The sequence below is a fragment of the Carettochelys insculpta genome, chromosome 15 (assembly GCF_033958435.1).
Source record: "Carettochelys insculpta isolate YL-2023 chromosome 15, ASM3395843v1, whole genome shotgun sequence".
Lineage (NCBI taxonomy): Eukaryota > Metazoa > Chordata > Testudines > Carettochelyidae > Carettochelys > Carettochelys insculpta.
Genome location: NC_134151.1, coordinates 21,890,919 through 21,912,543, shown reverse-complemented (window position 1 = coordinate 21,912,543; position 21,625 = coordinate 21,890,919). Strand labels below are relative to the sequence as shown.

At 45.5% G+C, this 21,625-nt stretch overlaps 2 protein-coding genes across 7 annotated transcripts in view; one reads left to right on the top strand and one right to left on the bottom strand.

Annotated features, from left to right (window-relative positions):
- The window catches only part of ARHGAP26 (Rho GTPase activating protein 26), a 544,666-nt gene that overhangs the window by 155,553 nt on the left and 367,488 nt on the right, over window positions 1-21,625 (top strand). The gene's annotated exons all lie outside the window — the stretch shown is intronic.
- FGF1 (fibroblast growth factor 1) overlaps window positions 1-21,625 on the bottom strand; it is a 64,732-nt gene that overhangs the window by 31,761 nt on the left and 11,346 nt on the right. The window contains exons 1-2 of one of the 2 annotated variants that reach the window (XM_075009648.1): window positions 11,184-13,032; window positions 10,552-10,651 (exon numbers count right to left, since the gene is read on the bottom strand). The exons of the other annotated variant lie outside the window; for it this stretch is intronic. The gene's annotated coding sequence lies outside the window, so the exon portion shown is untranslated. Of the gene's footprint in view, window positions 1-10,551; window positions 10,652-11,183; window positions 13,033-21,625 lie in introns of those variants that run through there. 2 annotated transcript variants of the gene reach the window in all.

Genomic DNA, 21,625 nt, shown 5'->3' with positions numbered 1-21,625 from the left:
AATAACTAGAGGCCAGTAGTTTGGGTTTATGTTATCATTTGGCTCCAGAAGAAAAATAACTTACATCTTATTGAAAGTAGTGTTGGCTTGCACTGCCTGTTGTAATAGTGAGTAATAGTGTCTCCTGCTCTCGGCCTGAAACCCACATCAATTGGTGCTGTCATCACCGCTTGTCTAGTCTTTTGGTTTAAAATGGAAAGGGCCATTACTCATTGTGGACATCAGCACCAAACTATAGGTCGGGACCTACCACAACAAAATGAGTCTCCCCCCTTCTGACAAGCCCTCAAGCCACAGCTCTGAGGAGCCCAACTGGCATTAAAAGGCCTGAGCTACCTTGAGGTATCATCAGTCATCCTGAAATACAGAGGTTTTACTCCTATTGTTTATAATAGAGCTTAGAACTGAAATATATGTATTCCCTCCTGGCGTGGTGGTTGTGGGCTTGCTGGTGAGTGCAGTGCTGTATACGGCAAGTGGTTTCGTACTGCCCTTGAGAGGTGGGCTGTACGTATTGGTTGGTTGCGGCTGACTAGCTGATTGGGCTCAGGACAGTTTTGGGGGTTATAGGGATGTTGCACACTTAGTTCCTTTGCATTCAGTTTCACCACCTGCGAAACAGGGATGATTCGGTTCTATCTCACAGGGTATAGGAGGAAAAATAATGTTTTATAGAGTCCTTAAAATAAACCCCCCTCCCTTGTGCCAGTGCCCACTCTTGCCTGGTAAAGGCAGTAGGCCACCCTGGTTGAGTATCCAGTTTGCATCCCTAATGCACATGAGGCAGGCTGCAAAGGGTACATACTTCTTATGTCCATGCAGCAGTGTGGTCTAGTGGCTAAAGCGTGCAAGTGCTCATCAGAAGCCCTGTGTTCCAATCCCAGCCCTGACACTGATGTAATATACGACATTCCTAAAAGCTGTCGTGCCTTGTGGGATCCTGGGGTTTCATTTCCCAACATATGGGAAATGTGGCTCAACGTCAGCACTGTGCAGTACCGGAACTATGATTATGGGCTCTAAACTGGCAGGGATGAATGAATACAGTAAGAACTGCACAAGGACATGACCTTTGTGAGGCAGCTTCTGACCTGTTAGTACTGCTTGTCTGTTCCCTGGAAGCTGAGCGCTTGGGCGGCCTCCCAGGAGAGATTCAGGTGCCACCCAGCTGATTAGCAGAGCGCCCACAGCTGGCAGCAGGTCTTTCTGTTAATGGTGCACATTCACACATGCCTTGGTGCGCATAACAAAAGTTATTCTGCCCATGGATGGAAGAAATTAGAGGGAACCACTACTGCTCGTCTGGAAGTGTGCTCTGATGTAGAGTATAAGTAAGTTCCATCTTTACCAGCAGGCAACCTTGGTTGAGGACATGATTTTTGTTCATCCCTCATGTAGTCACTCTATTAGTGAAGCACTTTGTTATCCTGGAAGCAGTGGCTCTACAGTGGTGGGAACGGCCGGTCTTGATTCTCTCAGTCCCAAGCAAGTCTCCAGGCAGGGAGGTTAAACAGGGTGAAACACTCACTACACTCTCAAATGTCACCCTTTTCCCCCTTCCACCCCCACTCCAATTACCTTGCAGCACAGCAGGACTAAATGTCAGACCACAAAAACAATACAGCCCAGGTTTGTTTAGTGTCTCACTGCAGGTGTGACTGCCTCGGCGGTAAGAGCCATCCCAAGCTGCCTCCCACGTAGGGACTTGCACACCATTTAGCCACTTCCTTTAGCTAGGTTTTCCCAGAAACAGGCAAACAGGGTCACACATCTCATCTCAAGGCCAGGGGCAGACTTTTAACAGTAGTATTTTAAGGTTCCATATATAGACACCTTTCTTCTGGGAGTTTCTCTTCCTTTTCCTCTGTCTTAGTATATTTGGGAATGAAGATATAAGTGCTCAGTTGTCTGAGGTTGGGAACTTGAGCATTCAATGATAGCTTCTGTCCAGTATACTGGAGGTAGAACCTAATGAAAGAATCCACCCCAGGATTTTGCTCCTTTGCAGAGGCCCTGATCTGGCATTTGTGGTGCACTCAACACCCCCCAGCTCCCACCACTGAAATCTCACCCAGCTGCAAATCCCAAATCTTCAAGCAAAGCTCAGTCAAAACGCCCAAGTTTCACCAGGTTTCCCCATTAAAACTCCATGAAACCACGCATCACTGCCGAGGGCAATGCTGAATCATGAGCTAGTGCTTAGTTTGCCGAAAAGATTCTGTCATCTCAGCAAATCAGCTCCCTGACACACTCCAAGTCTTGATTTCATAGTGAACTTTGAGCATGAGGAATCTCCATGTGGTGTCAGGTGTAACAGTGAATAATTCCCCCAGCTGGAGTTTAGAAAAGCATCCAAACCATGTCCTGGCTGCAAAATCTGGACCTGAGTTTGGATCCAGATTTCAAGCACCTCCCCTGCCCCATTTTTAGGAGTGTTTGGAATGTAAATTTTTGTTTCCAATCCAAGAGATAATGCAAACATCCTGAACTTGTGGCTGATCATCACTGAACAATCAAGCTTCTCAAAGTGTGGTACAAGGTGGGGTTGTTCCAGGGAGACCTCCTCGGTTTCTTGGTTGGCCATAAGATCAATTTTGATTTACAACCCTGGAAAACCACAGGGTATTAACTGTGCTACTTCTGAGAGGGGGACTGTGTATCTTGTCATGTTAAATTCTAGCAAACACTAGCTGTCAGAATTTTGCCCCATATTCTCCTCCTCTGTACTGTAACTCTTCATTTAGTATCTAATAAGAGCACAGTATAATTCCTGTTTAATTTTGTAGCTGATTGAGTGGTTGGCTCACTATGGCCATGTCTACACTAGCCCCAGCCTTCGAAATGGCCATACAAACGGCCATTTTGAAGTTTACTAATGAAGTGCTGAAATGCATGGGAATAAGGGGATTTCAAAGTAGGCGGGGTCCTTTCGAAAAGGAGCCACGCGGCGGCGAGGCGTGTCAATTTCCAAGTGCCGCGGCCACCCGCATGCTAATGAAGCGCTGAATATGTATTTCCGCGCTTCATTAGTAAACTTCGAAATGGCCATTTGTGTGGCCATTTCGAAGTTTGGGGCTAGTGTAGACGTAGCCTATAAGTTAATAAGACAGAAGTAAAAATGAAGGAAAATAATCACGTTTCTTATTTGTTTGGAGGGCTTCCAGTGAGTGAGTAGAGTGTATAAATACCATCACAGGGATAATATATGGAAGGGGTCAGAGTTCCAGAGGTAACTGCACCTCTGACTTTGTTATGGCCCCTCTGAGGATACCTTATTAGATCTGAGGCCTCCCGCTGTCCCCTTTTGGAGGGGCAGGAGCCGGTCTTCCTCTCCCTGCAGACAGGAGATTAGGCTGCTGTTTCTCCTGCAATTCATTATCACCTTAGCAGGTCTGAGTTTAGTTCCACTCCTGCTGTCCTCTTCTCTACCAGGCCCAAGGCAAGAATTAACCAGTCATCTGCCAGACTTCAGAAAGTGCAGTATTATTTATGCACAGGGTTGCCAGCCTTGAGATCAAAACCAGTTTCACTGGCCTATAAAATCATGACAGGATGTTGTGTGTGTGTTAATGGTGCCCACTCTCGTTATTGATAAGGGTGACTTGTGGTTCTGGCTGTAGGAGCTCTTACCCCTCGATCACCCTCTCTTCTGCTCAGCTAATTAATCCTTTAACCCCAGCCCCTAAACAAATTCTGTTGGCTGTGTCAGTTCTGCCTCTCTTGCCCACCCCCATATGCCCAGGCCTCCTTAGCCCCATCAGTTCTGTCCCCCCAAGCTTGCCCCCCCACCATCAGCTCTGCTCCTCCAGGTGTTCCACGGCCACTTCTCCCATGTCTGGGGTGCTGGGAGTTCTTGGGCTGGGTAAACATGACTCCCTCTGGATCATGCTGGACACTTTATATAGTTGTCACTGCTTTGCCAGGTTTCTCCAAGCTGGGTAAAAACCAGTTTATTCACTTTCCTTCAGGGAGGATGAAGGGGTTTGTCACCCTTTTCTCTGCTTATTTCTTTAGTCCCCCCCACTGATTTTAATTGTTGCTTTTCACCACCAGCCCCCTGAACTCAAAAGTCATTGACAAAAAATAGTCTTTAAATACCCCACGATCCTATTGTTCAATCCACAAGTTGACAGTCCTTGATTATTCATAACAAAAAAGATTGTTCATTTTTATGTGACATTCTACCCTCTCCCTACTGCTGCCAGTCACAGTAATACCTGTCTATGAAATAAACCTCTTTGTATTCAGCAGGTAACAATACAAGACAAAAGGGAAAACAGAGTCACTTTTTCCCATCAAAATAAATCAGAAGTTTCCTAGGTACCAAAGGGCTCTTTAATCCAGAGCTGAAAGGCAAAACAAGAACCAGTGGCTGGGAACTATAGCAAGACGCATTCAAATTAGAAATCAGGCACAATGTTTTTTAACAGTGAGAGTGGCTGGCCATTAAAACAAAAAAAAACTACTAAGGGAAGTGATGGAGACTCTGTCTCTTGAATGCCTTTCTGAAAGAGATGCTTTAGCCAAACAAAGTTGTTGGGCTGAAGGAAGGGGTAAATGGGTGAAACTGAATAACTTGAGATACATGGGAGTTCAGACTAGATGATTTAATGGTCCACCCCAGCCCCCGCCTGGAGCCTTAAATTCTTAGAACCTATTTTTAACACTCTTGCCATCCAAATGGAAAGAGTTTTTAAAATGAAATCTTCTTTTTGTGGTTAATGCTAAATGATTTGTTTCATGTTTGCATTTTCTCTTAGCCAGGACAATGAAAATAGAACTGGTAAATTTCACTTTGTTTTGTAGCCAGTTTAAGGTTCTGCAGCCCGAAGCTGTAAAATTTGGGTTGCAAATATGCTAGCAGAGGTTTGAATCCAAACAACTATAGTTTCCTTTTGAGCATATTATTATTTGTGGAGATATTTATATCAGTCTCAGGTTTCACAAGATGGAAATGGAAATTATCCTTCTAAAGAGTAGCAGAAATGTAGCACTTTATAGACTAACAAAAAGATTTATTCGGTGATGAGCATTCGTGGGACAGACCCACTTCTTCAGATTAATTTCATTTCCAATACAGACTGACATTTAAGTACAGAGGACCAAAAAGAAAAATATTGCAATAAAAACTGACAAATCAAATAGGATAGAAGGAAGGGGGTGAGAGGTGGGGGGTGTTAATTGTCCTGTCTGAGATAATTTACGAGCATCAAAGCAAGGGAAGCAGTCTGACACTCACCCTGTGAGGAAGATTAGCACAAGCCCTAGGCACTAGTTAAGACCTCAAAAATAGCAATGTATTGCACTTATGTTGGTTATTTGAACAGACAGGTAAGTCACCCACTGTTTCTCTAGGTTAAAAAAAAGAATGATTGCAATGTACATACTTTTTGCAATGCTGGTAAAATGCTGTGACTTATGCAGGTTTCTGGCTGAATACTAACTGGGAAGGCCTCCGGCTCTGGGGTATGCCTCAGATATGCCCTCAGTTGTTGGCTTACTCTCCTTATCCCAGTTTAGAGAGAGACATTGGTCAGAACACCAGACTGAGATCTGTCAAACCTTGCTGAAAGTTTGGAATCTGACTCTGCCCCAGATGTGAAAGTGCCAAGGGGAATCTGAAGCTCTAGAGCTGTGGTTTTCAACCCGTGTGCTGCAGTGCACTGGTGTGCCCTGTGAATTGTCCAAGTGTGCTGTGAAATTTCATCAATTTCCCCTCACTGCAGCTCTTTGCTGCCTGAGTCTCAGCTGGTGCATGGTTCATCAATTTCCTCTCCCTGGTGGCTCTTTGCAGAGGAGGGAAATGCTGACCTTGCAGGACTCCCGTTCGTGCCTGGAGGCAGTTGAATTGCTGCTTTCTGGCCTAAACAAGCTGGCAGGGAGCACACCCCCACTGCCTGCTGTGGCAAGGGGAAGGCAGGGAGAATGGGGAGCCTGTTCGATCTGCCATGTTCTGCTCCAATGGGCTGGTGGGGAGGGGAGCCTGCTTTCCGCAGCCCTCTTCTCCATTCACGAGTAATCGAGGAGCTGCTGAAATTTTCAGTGGTCACTCCTTTACTCAACGTCCCTAAATGGTGTTGAGCAGATTTTGAAAATGCATCTGTGTGAACAAGTAATAAATGGGCGGCATCCAGTTTTAAACACTTGGGCTGGGTCTACATGAGCCCCTTCCTTTCAAAAGGGGCATGTTAATGAGCAGGTTCAAAAGATATGAATATGCAGTGCCGCATTAGCATAACGACAGCCACAGCAATTGGAAATTGGAAAGTGGGAAACTGCCCACTGCCCAAAAGGACCCCCCCTGTTTTCGAAAGCCCCTTCTTCGTATACCAGATAGGAAGAAGGGCCTTCAAAAACTGGGGGGATCCTTTCGGAAGGTCCCATCTCCACGGGCGGCGGGATTCAAAAAGCCACACTTTCGAATCACTGTGGCTGCCATTATGCTAATGAGGTACTGCATATTCATTGCAGCACCTCATTACCATCTTTCGAACCCGCTCATTAACATGCCCCTTTTGAAAGGAAGAAGCTCATGTAGACACAGGGTTGATGAAGTTACAGTCCTAATACTCAAACGCAGAGCCCTATTCAAAAAGTGCTCAGGCGCTGATATTTCAGATCCATTTCTGACTTAAAGAAAGATTCAGCGTTCTTAACGTAATGGGAAAGCTGATACTACAACCAAGGCGCACCCAGCTCTAACCCCAAAGGAGAAACCAATACATATTCCCAGGACAATAAGTGGGATTGTAAGAGAGAGCAAGTAAGAAAGTTCTTGTTAGGTGGTGCCATTGTTTGTAACCTTTTAGGTGAGAAAAAGCACTGGTAGGCAGTGTTGCTTTGTGATTACAGCAAAGAAGTGGCTGTCACAACTGTAGTTCTTGCTCCATCACTGTGGCTATGTCTACACTGTGATTACTATTTGGGACACGGAGGTATCCTGAAATACCTGCCTGTGTCTGTGCAATGCACCTGTTGTCTCGAAACAGTTTTTGAGATAATGGGCAGGCTATTCGGGCATCCCTGTATAGCTCATTGCATGAGGAGTACAGAGAGGCCTGGAAATAGGGCTTTGTTTCAGCATGCCAGAATAACCTACTTCAAAATCTACTTGAAAAAATCTGTCAGGGATGGTGCTTGGTCCTGGGATTGGGCTCTGTGGCCTCTGGAGGGCCCTTCCAGTGCTATGAGATAGGTATGTATGCACACAAGTGCATGCTTATAGGGAACAATGATGCTGAGTGTTGCTTATCACCTTATTATCTTCTAGCTATTTGCAAATGGATTTCTCAGTAATTTGCTCCATTATCTTTCCTGGTACAGAAGTTAAGCTGACTGGTCTGTAGTTTCCTGGGCTGTCTTTATTCCTTTATAATACAAATACAACCTTGAAGCCCCATTACTAAACTAAATCCAGTGGCTTCACCTCACAACAGAACTATTCCAAAAATGCCTTGTGCAATGAAAGATCAGTCCCTAATCCCATTCCTCAAGAGCAGGAGAAGAGAGAGAGGTTTTGCAGCAAGTCCTGGAGGCAGAGCTCTCCCATGCATAGGGCAAACTGGGGTGACTGCTCCAGACTCTGCACTTCTGGGGGCCTTGGGGCAGCTGTCCCAACCATCCTAAGGAGAGGAGGGAAGGGGACTACCAGGGGCTGAGAGTCAGGTGGCAGAGGTAGCAGGAGTTGCCTCCCGTCCCCTCTGCATTCACATGGGTGGTGGGAACAGCAACCTGTCCCACCCTGCTGCCCCATGCCATGGCATCCTCCTACCCTGCTGTGCCTTGCTTCTCTGCAGCAGCAAGAAGCATGGTACTCCTCTGATTCCCACCACCTGCGGAGAAGTGAGGCACAGTGAGCCGGGAGGGGGAAGCAGGGTGGAGCAGGCTGCCGCTCACACCATTCACGTGGTGAGTGTGGGGTGAGTGGAGGTGACCCTGGCTGCCTCTGCCATGCCCAGCCCTCAGCCCCAAGTAATACCAGGCCCCATTACCTGGAAGGAGCGGGCAAGGGGGCAGGGCAGGCGTAAATTGAGGGAGGAGTGAGTTCTGTAGCATGTGGGGGGTACCTGGAGCCCTGGGGAGGGGGATGCCACATATCCTTTCCTCACAGGACAGCCCTGCCTGGAAGTCAACCAGTTTGGGCCATTCATGTCCAACTCAAGTGGGGCAAATTCTAAAATTCAGGGCCACTCATGGAGGATGCCCTGCAGGTCATCCCCGGCCCACTAAAGTCAGAGGGCTCCAGCACCTCCACCAGTCTCACCTGTGGCAGTATAACAGAGGTGGCAGGTGGGCAGTTCTCTTAAACAGGCAGCTCACAAGCCAGTTAGGGCTTCATGTAAGTATAAAGTGTTGCAATTATCTCCCGTTCTATTTGGAAACTTACTTAATGTTTGTTAAGAGACCTGATCCTTTCCTGTGGAGCGCTACGCATTATTTATTTATTCCTGTGAGCTTTCACTGGCAAGCAAATGAGAGATTTCAAAATGGGAGCATTTGGCATCACGCTTCACAGCCTGGTAAATAGATCTTTTTCCCTTTAGGGCATGAACATACCATCTATTCACAGAGCCACGTATGAAGGGAAGAGCTTGAGCCAAACTACCTACTGGCACCCCAAGAGTTTCTAACACTTCTGCAGAAGCCGATAGTTTACAGTTGCTTCTGACAGTCAGCAGTAAAGTGGGGCATCCAAAGGGAAAAACAGTTTTAAAAAACAGTGTTTTGAAAATTATGATTTCCCTTCAGATATCTGTTTGGCTCAGAATCTCATCCCTTCCTCAATTACTTTTGGACACTAAGAATTCCCAATTGAAAACCTAACCAAATATAACCCAAACCACCACTAGGAAAAGACATAGAAAAATGCAACCCCACAGGAGAGCTTGAAAATGTAGCACATTTAAAAATTAGCAAGAAGGAGGATGGATTGGCTGATATACATTTTATTTTAAGAAAAAAATTAAGGTGGAATAGGATAGAAAAAAATGCAGCAATTTTATTGATGTGACAATGGTAGCAGTTGAATAAAACCCCAGAAGAGGGCGCTCCTGGCTCAATTTGCATGGCACGTACAGCTAAGATGAGAAATAAGGCAGTGGCTCCTAAGCTTTTCCCTAGTGCAGACCCGCAATCACCCTTCAAGCTGTTTGCAGACTCCCATCACAGCCAATTCTAGCTGCTAGGTGCATTTCATTAAATGACAAAGGAAACCGCAACACAGATTTTCAAACAGCAAGTAATAACTTTACTGGAAAATATTTAATTTAAAAATTTTTGATTTGTAACTTTGCAGTTTATTTAAAACTTAATTTCTATGATGCTTTTTGTTTATTTTTTATTTTTTACATGGAATCCCTCCAATACCCTTGTGGACCCCCAGAGATTTGCAGGGCTGAGATTGGGAACCGCTGAAGTCAGATGTTAATGCTCATGCATAGCTACCCATGCTAGTGCATAGCTAACTTTTGATAAGAATCCACTCAGCCCTTCACCCTGCAATTTACCTTCAGATATTTATTTTGATCAGAATCTCATCCCCTCCCCAATTAGTTTTGGACACTAACATTCCAAACTGTAATAATGTTTAAGATCCATGGCTGGGATGGAAAGCCATTTCAGTGCTAAAGAATTTTCTTCTGTTGCTAAGGTGCAAAAGTGAACATATATTTGTGGGAGACTTCCTTGTAAAAAGTGCAAATGGGAGTGTTACACACCCTAACTTAATCACTAGGGTTCACAAAGCTCATTGCTAAGTGATACTGAATTAATCGTTGGCTACTAAATTCATATTGCTCCAATATCTGGGCCCCTTAAGCAATGAATTTTATTGCTTAAAAATTTTGTGGAGATTTCAAGCTAGGTGCATACCCTTATGTGCATGCAGACACTACAGGAAAAACAAGATGTCATAAACCCAGCTAGATTTTGTGGTCCCATAAAACCACTCAAAAACTTCATGAAAGTTCAAGGTACACCAGTGTTGTCTGTCTCCAGCCTGTCGGGTGTATGACCCATACAGAGATTGTTCATACCTATCACCAGTTTAAGTGATGTGTAGCAGTGCCCCCCCAGCGTCAGCCTATCGTCAGTATCGTCCCTTGTACTCCTCGTGAGATGCGAAGAGTAAGGGAGGTCGATGGGAGAGTTACTTCTTCAGTGGGGACAGCCAGGTAAGTCAGTTGCAGCTTTGTTGATTCTAGCTATGCAATTGCCCTAGTTAGAATTGCATATCTGCAATTGACTTTCTTTCCCTAGTGGACTGAATCAGGTGAGCCTCTGCTGCCCGTAGTGACCATTAGGAAGCATAACTGCCCCTTCTTCCCCATGCCCTCTGCTGTCCCAAGAGTCCATTAGGCAGCATCACTGTCCCTGCACACACTCCGCTCTCTATAGCCCTTATTAGGCAGCATAGCCACTCATTCATACACACTCTGCTGCCCCTATTGGCCATCTGGTAGCTTAGCTGGGCCTCCTCACTCTCCACACTTACTGCTCCTAGTGGCCATTAGGTAGCATAGCCTCCCCTACCTGTCTGTTGGAAGTGCTTACCAGTGGGGTCTGCATAAAGCCAAGTCTGGTAGGAGAGCTGGCCAGCTGTAAATCGGGTCAAAAAACCTTTCAATGTTATGTAGGATCCTTAATGTGCAATCTGCTTGAGAGACAGAGAGCACATGTCAATTGTATGCAATAGAGAAGGGGATGGATTTACGGTAAGTTGAGGAAGACATTATCAGCAAAGAAAGGTGAGTGACTCCCGCACGCACCAAGACAAAGGGAGAGGCAGAGGGGACAGAGATGGAAGGTTTGGAATAAGTGCGTGGAAGAGAGGGAGGGTGCATGAGGTCAGAGAGGAATGATGTGGGAAGATCTTGGAGAATGTTGCACATCACAAGGTCGGTTGTGAGCTGGATCAGAGATAGCTAGAAAGGCAGCAACTGTTTCCAGCAAAGGAGAGGGGAATAATGATTTCACTTTCCCTGGCAAGGAAGCAGTCTGTCCACAGGTCAGGAGCACCTGCAGTTTAGAGGGAGTGACTTAAAAGTGGGAATTGTAACAGCGAAGCCAGGAAGCCCTGAAGGCGTGAATAAGGGTTCCAGCAAAACCAAAAGCAAAAGCAAGATCAATATGTGGGCAAATTGTGGCAATGTTAATCAGGAGATGGAGCAATCAGATTTACTGACCCAGGAGATGGGGGTGGGGAGTCCATGGTCAAGGCTAGCTCCCAGATTTCTAACCTCCTGAAGGAAAGGAAAAGTCTACAGTAAGAAAAGGCAAGGTACAAACTAGACATTTTAAGCAAAAGATCTTCTGGTGTCATTCATACCTCGGGGTGCTAGGCCACTGCAGGCAAATTACAAATCTTTGGATAGAAATTTGAGGGGGGGAAGCAAGCATAAGGCAGTCCAAAAAGGTCAGATTCACCTCCAATGTCATGCCACTGCCCTCAACAGCATGGTGCCAGTTTGGAGACTGAGGCTGGCTCACAGTTCTTACAGGACTGTGTTCAGCTAGAACAGTACCACATACTAGTCATATTCGTCATTCAAATAGTGCCTATTACCTTTCCTGCTTCTGCTCTAGTCTTTAGAGCACTGTGCAAACACGAACCTGGTATCCGCAGCCACATCCATATCCACAAAAATGCACTGCGGATATCCGCATTCGTAGCTGTGGATGCAGCTATCCGCTAGCATAAAGTGGATATCTGCAAATTTTCAGGTTTCTAGGTACGAAATTTGTATCTGCCTCTGTATCTGCAAAAAGTAGCTGTGCATCTCTGCAGACATATCCATGGATATGAAGCGGATACTGGCAGATTGGCAGGGCTCTACTAATCTTTGTTGTGAGGATTAGCCAAATTACTCCTGTTTAGCATACTAGCTTGTAGCATGTCTATCTTGGTGGTACTGGCCAGCCATCTCATCACAGGCTTCCTTATTCCAAGAGGGTGGGAATGGCAAGTTAAATAAACCAGTGACCTGTCTAACTTAGTGGAATACAAGCAGGGCAGAGCTATGCACTTTCCAATAAAAAAAATCAGACTAGATAAACACCAGAAGCTAAGCTATAAATTCTACTGGGTGTATGACTGAATACATTCCTCTTAGTTTTCGTGGATGCTTGATGGATCTGGTCACTATCAATTGCCTAAACCCAAAGCTACAAACTAAATGTGGTACTGAATGAACTCCCAGGATCCAAATACCCTCAGTCCCTGGAGAAGGTCAGGTCCAAATTTCTGCAGACTGTGTACATCTCTCCTGCCAACTCCACGTCCTTGTTTTTCAGAGCTGAGCATTTCTTTTCTTGATTTGGACTGTTCTTGGGCTAATCTCCTTAGCCATACTTTTTCAGGTCTGTCTCTCTTAAAAAGAGCTGTCTGTCCTTCTGATGAGCTCAGATTTTTACATCACTGCTCAAGGCCACGTTGTATGTCTCCCTCTATACCTGAGCCACAGAGAATGAGAGTCTGTTCCAGACCCTAGCCACAGAGCCTGGCTACTTGACTCAGAATGCAAATGTCATGGTTTTGGCCTGTAGAAACTTAAGATGACAGTTGTCAGACTTTCACCAGTCGCTCCCTTGACACCACCACGATGTGCCTGATCAGTTGTGCCAATCCCTTCCCGACTTTTGTGACAACCATCTTATTCACTGAAGCATTAGATTTCATTACCATGAGTTTAGCTGTGAAAACTGCTGAGAGGACAGGGGACTGGACTTGATGATCTCCTGAGGTCACTTCCAGTTCTATGAGATGTGTATCTCCATATAAATCATCATGGTAATTCTCTTGTTTCTTGCTGACTGGCTCTTTTCTGCTCTGGTGGAGGAGGCGAGAGAACTTGCTGCCAATGTTCTGCTTTTCGCTCTCCAAACCATAGTTATAATTCATATCAAGACACGCAGAGATGGGATGAGCATCTTGTATGATGTTTAAATTGAAAGAAAGCAATAATGACAACTCCTAGTGACCTGAAGGTTCGGGTGCCTGATCAGTGCCTCCCAAAACAGATTCTGTTTTCTGAGTTGGAGGAAGGACAAAAGCGTGTTGGGGGCCAGAGGAAGTGATATAAGGATATGCTGAAGGCACACATGAAAAAGTACAGCATCAGTGTCCACGCTTAGGAGAACTTTGTCCAGGACCATCCCCAGCCGAGAACTGTAATCTGCAAGGGGGTGGCACAATTTGAGAGGTCCTGATGCAATGCAGACAAGGCGAGGCGGAGAAGAAGAAAAGAGAGGCAAAAGCTGCCCCACACTCCTCCAAAAGCTACCAACACCTGCCCCTTCCGTGATAAGACCTGCGACTCCAGAATAGGGCTTGTGAGCCACCAACGGACTCACAAATAGGAGGGTGAAATGAAGACATCCTACTCATTATCAAGGGACCACCAAGATGAAGGAGTATGAGTCCCTGATGGTGTGGCTGACATGGTTAGATCCAGTGATGGTGTCTCTGGTATAGACATGTGAAAGGAAGCAATAATGACAATTGCTAGTGACCTGAATTTTTCCATCCTATATTAAGCTCAGCTTCAGTGTCTGACTACATAACTCCCACTGGACAGTGAGCTCCAAAGATTTGCTACATACAGATGGCTTTCCTTTTACTTGTTCTGCAGTTACCAGCCATTACTTTCCTTGAGCCTTTGTTCTCACGTGCAGTGAGCAACCTGGATCCCCATCACCTTTTCTATTCTGCAACCTTCATGTTATTCTCTGGTCTTTCTGCTCTTCTTCCCGGCTCTGTCCTGGTGCTGCTGAAAGCTCTTCAGGTTCCTGGAAGCAGATTTGGAATCATGCTACTTACTCTTTACAAAAACAGTTGTGTTGGGAGCCAGGAATGGCAGGCACAGCTGGAGGGAGAGCTTGGACAGCACCACTATACTCAAAGAAGCATAGAGTTTTGTTTAATTTAGATGGAGAAAGCAAACACGAGGGCAGGAGCGCTTCAAATGTTGCATTTTTTATTAGAAAAGACTTAGAAAACTGTGTGTTTCCATCTTGTTAAACCAAAAGTACACAAGCCAGACTCTCAATCTGGATTGCAAGCTTGTGTTAAACTGGTGCACTGTGATAAAATACTAATACCTAACACTGACTGCATATAGCTCTCTTCTTTTGGTGGTCACACGATAATGAGTAGGACATCTCCTATTTGTGAGTCTGTTGATGGCTGATCAGCCCAATTCAGGAGCCATAGGTCTTTTCGCAGAAGGGGCAGGAGTTGGTAGCTTTTGGAGGAGAATGGGGCAGTTTTTGATGCTCTTTTCATCTTCTCCATCTTTTCTGCATCCCCCTCATGGATTACTGCTCTCCACAGAGGATAGTCCTAGGCAAGGTTTTCTGAAGTGTTGATATGGATGCTGCACTTTTTAATATGTGCCTTCAGCACGTCCTGATATCACTTTCTCTGGCTCCCAATGCTTCTCCATCCTTTCATCAACTCAGAAAACAAAATCTGTTTTGGGAGGCTCTGGTTAGACATCCAAACCACATGACCAATCCAGTGAAGTTGTTGGTGAATAAAAATGGCTTCAATGCTGGTCACATTCAGCTCTTCCAGGATGCTCGTGTTCGTGCACCTATCCTACCAAGAGATAGTTAGGGTTCTCCTGAGGCAGCTTAAAAGGGTTTTCATAAATGCCAACTGTGCTGCAAAACATTACTATAAGGTACTGTACCTAGCAGTTATCTTCCTTCTTTAATCGATGGAGAAACTAAGGCACCAGCAGCTGGTGCTGTTACAGAGTTTTACAAGTTATTCATCTTAGTGTGTGAGCAAGTGTTTAGTCTTGGAGGAAATGCTAGTTGGGGTGTTTTTTCTTGAGTTATACATGGGTCTGGGTATAGATTGCTGTGTGCGCTGCAGGATAATATTCTTCTCACTGTGGTCTGTGATTAATCAGTTTTTGAGGCATAGTTGATCTCTGAGAACCAGGCATTGGTGCTGGGCTGAAGTTCCTGGAAGATGATACTGTCTGCTTGCTGTTGGGCCATCTCATTTCAGGGCTGGTGCATAGGTATGACCAGTGCGTCTTTTCTAGAAAAAAAGGTGCCAGAACTCAGCCCCATGCTCCCCCACCCCAAACTCTTCAGCTTAAACCCTTCTCAGCCCCAAACCTGCCTGCACATTCCCAGGATTTCTTGCCTCAGATGACAGTTCTGTCTGCAGCCCCCTGCCCCTGGCTGCTGACATATGAGGAGGTGGCCTGGAGCTGGTGCCCACCCCAGCCCCCTTGCAGTGGAGGTGGATGCAGTCCAGGCAGTGGTGGCGCTAGCGCTGAGTGCTGCAGATGGGCACTTCTGAGCCATCGGCAGTAGCAGGGAAGGGGGGAGCAAACAGCTGGCAGAAGAGCCGCTGCCTCTCTTCCCCCTTCGGCTGTGGCTCCCCACCACAGCTGGAGTGGAGCTGCCCACTCTCCGCCAGGCTGCTGCTGCTGAGCGCAACGCCTGGGGCAGGCTGCAGCAGCCAGGCAGCACCATCCAGGTGGACGGAGCAGGGCAGCAGCTGGAAGAGGATGAGGCCCCCAGGGCTGGGAGCAGAGGAAGCGGCACTGCCCGTGGGGCTGAGCTGGGTGCTTTCTTCCCCCATCTCCCTGGCACGGTCAGGGGGCACCCGCAGCTGTGGGGTGGGATGAGCAGGATTCGTGCTCTGCTCCTCTATGGCCACTGGCTCCCCCCACTGCTCCCCTCTGCCTCCTTCTTTTCAGTGCAGCTCTTATGGGGGCAGGCTTGGCCGCCTTTCCCCCCAGCTCTCCTGCAGGCTTAGACTTCCCCTCCATGGGGAGTGTGCAGGTGTCTCCCTGCCCTGCCGGCTTCCTCTTCTGAGGCTCCCTGCAGCAGCTGACTGCTCAGTGGCTACAGAGCCTGCCCCCACTTAAACAAAGTACTAAATTCAGTTTTAATGGCAGGCACTGTTTAAGCGGCGTCCGCTTCTAGAACTGCAAGTAGAGTCAGTGTCGGCAGTGCTTGGGGCCGTAGGTTGCTGACCTCTGCACATACAGCTCGGAGTTCTGAAAAAGGTGCTGGAACTCCATTCCTGTGCATTCCCCAGGAAAAAAGAAAAAAAACCCTGAGTGGAAATAAAGCAAGTTACAGATGGTAGCCAGATTTCAGATTTTGCTTCCCTTGGGAAGCTGATCCCCACAGCCCTGGCATCTGCTACCACTAAAAGATGTGATATCTGCATCTGCTACCACTAAAAAATATGATATCTGCATTAAAACAGGCACACTGGCATTGGAATTAGGGTCAACAATATAACTCAGACTATTGTGAAATACTCTGTCATCTTCCCCTGTTATGAATGGGAGCTGCAAGGAAAGTCAAAGCTTCCCTGGAGAGCTAGGAGAGGGTTAAGCTAACCTGCCACTGAGGGAAGGGACTTGGGGAAAAGTGGCAAAGAGCCAATGGGAGCTAGGGGGAAAATTCAAACCTGAAATTGAATCTCAGCAATATCCTTCTTTTGTTAGGAAACAAAGAAAAGAGGGGAAGAAATAAGCTCTTCCAGAATGGGTCTCCTGGGCTTACATCAGAATGAGAGAAAGGAAAAGTTTAGGTAGTTGCTAAAGTTTATAGTTTTTATTGTTTGGGGGTTTGGAAATTATGTCTGATCTGGTTACTTGTTCCTTTTGTTCTCTCCTGTAACCAGGAGTCTGACCCAGGGAAGAATCATTGTGTTTTGCTGTAATTCATGGTTGCCATTAGCCAGGTACAATGCTTGCAAAGATAGTCTTGTTTAAATAATTAACAAGGGCTTTTTCTTTTTTAATAAGTACTGGTAGATCCATTGTGTCCTACAGGGTCTTAAAAATTTGTGCCTGGACGCTGCCACATTACCAGACAGTTCACAGCTTCCTGCATGGTTTAGTGGGGAGTTTTGTTGTTTTTTTTGTTTTGTTTTTTTAATTTCCAACTCCTAGGAAAAGGAGGCTGTGGGTTTTGCCCTCAGGGAAGAGATTCCAAGGAGTTCTTTCCTGGAAAGAGAATTTTGTGCACTTGGTGGTGGCAACTATTGATTGAGTTCAGGAAAAACTGAAATCAGGAAAACTCTTCTGTCTCCAGGGACTGCAGAGACAGGTGTAACAGTGTTTTATTTGGTTAACCAGCCCCCCATTACCTGCATACAAAGTGCCAAGGTGGGGAATCAGCTTTGACATCTCTATATAACAGATGGAGACACTTAGGCAGGGTTAGAGGACTTGCCCAATGCCACACAGAAAGTCATTGGCAGCACTGTGACAACAGAGCAGGCATTCCTATCTCCTAGTTTTGTACTGGTTCTAAAAACCCAGACACATGCACCTCTCTGCAGACAAACGTCTATTACAGATGGAAATCCATGTGTATAAAATAAGAATAGCCCCAGACTTTCGTCACGTGCACTTTCAAAACAATCTACTTTTATAAGAATGTCCCAAATAATTAATAATTGGACCCTTGTGCAATACATAGTATGGCTTGTAGATCCATTGATTCTAGAGGCATCCCACTTCGCAGCAACTGGCAAGGTCCATGGAAACAAACTTCTCTTTTCTTTGGAAACTCTATTCTCACAGTTAGGGGAAAGGCTAATATGAGTGTGTTTGGGAGCTGAGATGAGGTCAAAGTTACAGCTAATAAGTAGTTTCCCTGGACTTGCCGGGAGGGAGAGGTTGCTTTTTGCCCCGTGATATGATTAGGCAGTGCCAAGTGTCTCTTCCTTCAAAATTTCAAATGAATTTACAGCTACCTGGGATTACCGTGAGGTTTGCTCAGCTTTCAGGTGATTGTAAAGTGTAATAGAAATGCTACATTTAAATAATATAGGGTGACCAGGTGCCATGTTTTCGATGAAACACATAATCGAAAAGGAACCCGGTGACTCCCGTCAGCACCACTTAATGGGCATCTTTGTTTTTAGCGTGAATCCCTGTGGAATTCTGTAGTTGTGTGTGGAGATGAGAAGAAAGCTATTAAAATAACATAAAAGTCCCCCAAAGCAACTGGCATCGCTGGGAGGATGCAGTGGTTGAATAGCACATAGCAGTTCAGAAACAACTGAAACTGAATCTTCAGGGGTGAATATGTAATTATCTAAATTTGGTATTTTACCAAGGTACTACTGTGCCAACCACCCCCACTCTTAGGAAAAGTGCTCCAAGACCTGTAATTACCACAAGCGGTCAAGACCTAAAGTTTGTTTCATTTAGAAGTATCTCCGGGCAGTTAGTGTATCTGATATGAAGGCTTTCCTACAACCTTTTCTAACACCCACAAACGTGTGAGAGAAACAGCATGCTCTAGAGGTACCAGATTCAGGAGGAGACAGTGATAGTCTTGTTTCCTGCTAAATTGAAATACCACCATAATAACAGGCCCTAAAACATGCACATGGTTCCATGAATTTGTTCTATAGAAAGTATTTCCTCCTCTTGATCCAGTCACACTTCATACAGTAATTGTATTGAAATTCAGGGATATTGCTGCAAATGTATCTCATGCTGCAAGTTTTACTGTAGCTCCTTGACGAGGTGGAGAGCCATGCTCCTGCTATTGCTTAAGGCAAGCTGAAAGACACCAAGTTCAGAGTTTTGGTTTTCTTCTACGGCAGTTGATGTAGTTGCTGACCTCTAAAACCAAGTCAGGTGTTGCACAAGGTGTTCGTGACATTGAGTGGTATTATTGGAAAACATGACACTATTAACTTGTGGCTTGGCCAGTCCGGTGGATACAGGAGGATCTGAGCCTCAAGAGTTTAGGTTTTAAAATGGACTGTGTACACAAGTTACACCCCAGCCATCCATTCTGCTATTCAACAGGGTGCTTAATTTTGAAAGAGAAGCTTTCACTTCATCTTCAAGTTCTGAGGTAATGGTGTGAGCATTGTGAAAAATGCCCCTTCGCCCTCTAATTGCAGTAGGATCAACACCCTGTGTTTGTTTGGACTGCCTATGGGGTGATTTATTGTAGCCTCAAAGGGACTTCTAATAAATAACTTCACACTGCCAATTTTCAATGAGAGCCTGGCTTCCAGTCTTGGAGGGATTAAGCAGAATACTAGACAGGTGACCTCAGAAGCTGGCTTTCCTTCTGTATTTTAAATGTTTCACTCATTGTGGCACATGCAGATAGGAGTACAGTAGAACCTGAAACAGGAACCTGAAATCCACCCTGATCAGGCAAAGTCCTGTCTGCGGAGACCACTCCACAGCACCCCCAAAGGGATGGAGTACAACTCTGCTCTGCCTTTGTCAGCTGCCCATTTCTACTAAACAACTTATTTGTACTGCAGCAGGGGTCAGGTGTTAGATCTTATTGAGCTTCGTTCTGTACAAACACATGGGAAACTAACCTCCCCAAGGGCTGATGGTCTAATTCTCATGTTTCTGTTATGCTATGGAAAAGCGAGCATCATAAGTATCTAAACCAGGGAGAGGCAGAACACCTATGACCTGGTGTGGGGTAAGCAAGCACCTGATTGTGCATCCCAATTGTCCAAATGGCTGAAGGGTGAGATCCTAACAAGGTGTAGGTCAGGGAGGCTCCATTTAACCCCAGAGGTGAGAATGTCACTGGAAGCAGACTTCTGTGGTGAGATTTCCACCACTCCCAGTCAGACTGGAAGTGGCATTAAAAAAAGAACCTGGTGTGGATGAAACCCACAAGTGCAGAAGCCTCCAGGAAAAGAAAAATAATGTTCACTACATTTTAGTGGAAATATTTCAAACTTAAAATAAAAACCCTCAAACAACCCCACTTTTTGTTCTGGGGGTTGGTTTCCCTTTGGTTCAATGTGTCTTATTTTATCTGAACCAGTCAATTCATATTTAATATTAAGTATTAAACATCTTTAAGTATGTTGGGCTGGGGAATCTTAGCATGTTGCACTGAATTCAGGCCTATGCATCTTGAAGAATAAAAATGCCTCAGGAAGAGCATTGGGCACAAAAGTGAGTAGCAATACTACCCGCTTTTAGCCCAGGCAGAGTTCAAAGGGGAGGAGGTTCAGTCCTGCAATGAGATTTAATATGCAATATTTAAAAAAAATAAAAAAGTCTTGTGGAAAGGCAAAGGGATGAATAGTTTGTTTCTGCAAAATTTCCTACAGCTGTAAATGGCACTCTGAAACCCCTGGGTCAGGCTGCAAGTACGGAATGCCCAGCCCCCAGGGGAAGGAGACGGGAACCAGGTCAACAGACAGCTGATAATTATGATGAGATTAATCGAAAACTCAGTTATCGCTTCCTAGGTAAAAAGTTATGAGAGCTGAGTTTTTTAAACTATTTCTCTTAAAATAGCTTTATTTAGGGTGTACATTTGTTTTAGCAGTTGATGATTGTGATTTCTCTTTAAGAAAATGCTTTTTCATGCCCCCTCCTGCATATTGTTTCTTGTGCAAATAATACAGAAAAGGGGATGGAAGTAGTTTGATTGGATACTGCACCTAGGCTATGTCTACACTAGCTCCCCCCTTTTGAAAGGGGAATACTAATGAGGCACTTTGGGATATGCTAATGAGGTGCTGCAATGAATATGCAGTGCCTCATGAGCATATCCCAAAGTATCTCATTAGTATCCCCCTTTTGAAAGGGGGTTGCTAGTGTAGACATTGCCCTAAAGAAGAACCCAATTCAACTCCCACTGGGATCAGTGAGAGCTGGATTCAGCCCAGAGTGTCCGCCCCTATGTGAGAGAGGCAAAGTGACACATCTTCTGAAATGACACGAAGCATTTCTTTAGAAGAGCTTGTGTTTCCCTCTTACCACAAGCCCACTCCTAAGAGGTTAGAACAGGTGGCTGTGACTGAGGAGACCACAGTTCTATTCCCTGGCCTGCCACAGCTTCACTGTGTGACACTGGCCAGATCACATAAGCTTTTTTGTGGGTATGTCTTCACTGCCTGGAAGACTGACCGGGTCAGGGTTGGTCTTCTCAGGTTCAATTTTGCGTGCCTAGCAGGAACACATGAACTCAAACTATCGGGGTTGACAGTCAACTCCTGTACCCCACATTATTGCAAGGAGTAAGGGAGGTTGATGGGATACTTTCTCCTGTTGCTGTCCCTCTGTGAGGACGGTCAGGTAAGTCAATTGTAGATAAGTTGATTCTGGCTATGCAATTGCTGTAGCTTGAGTTGCATATATACAATCAACTTTAAGGTCTAGAGTAGACATGGCCTAAAGTCTCAGTTTTCCCAGCAATAACGCAAAGATAATCCTCACATTTGCAGTCATGGGTGTATAAAGTGTTCTGTTTGCTGATACATTTGCGTTCACTGACTTGGGTGTGAAAGAGTAACCAGACCTTTCTGAATGAGTGTTTTTAATCTGCTTTAGCCTATATCAAGTATTCAAAGCAACATACATTTGTGTAAGTGGAGTCTCTCATGACTGAAGCCACTGTGGAGTTTGTGATCTTACCTTAGCCATACCCTTTCTCCTGATTCCTGTCCTACTTAGAACTCTCATTGCTACATGTAAACTTCCACCAAGGTGTCAAGTTTGAACAGTTACGTTTGCTGCAGGTTTTAAACCTCAAGATGGCTGGGAAGAGGAAACAGACTTTTTCTGGGGCAGTTTCAGGCTGGACTTGCCTGAGATGCTGCAGGCCAGAACTGAGGTGTATTGGCAAAGCT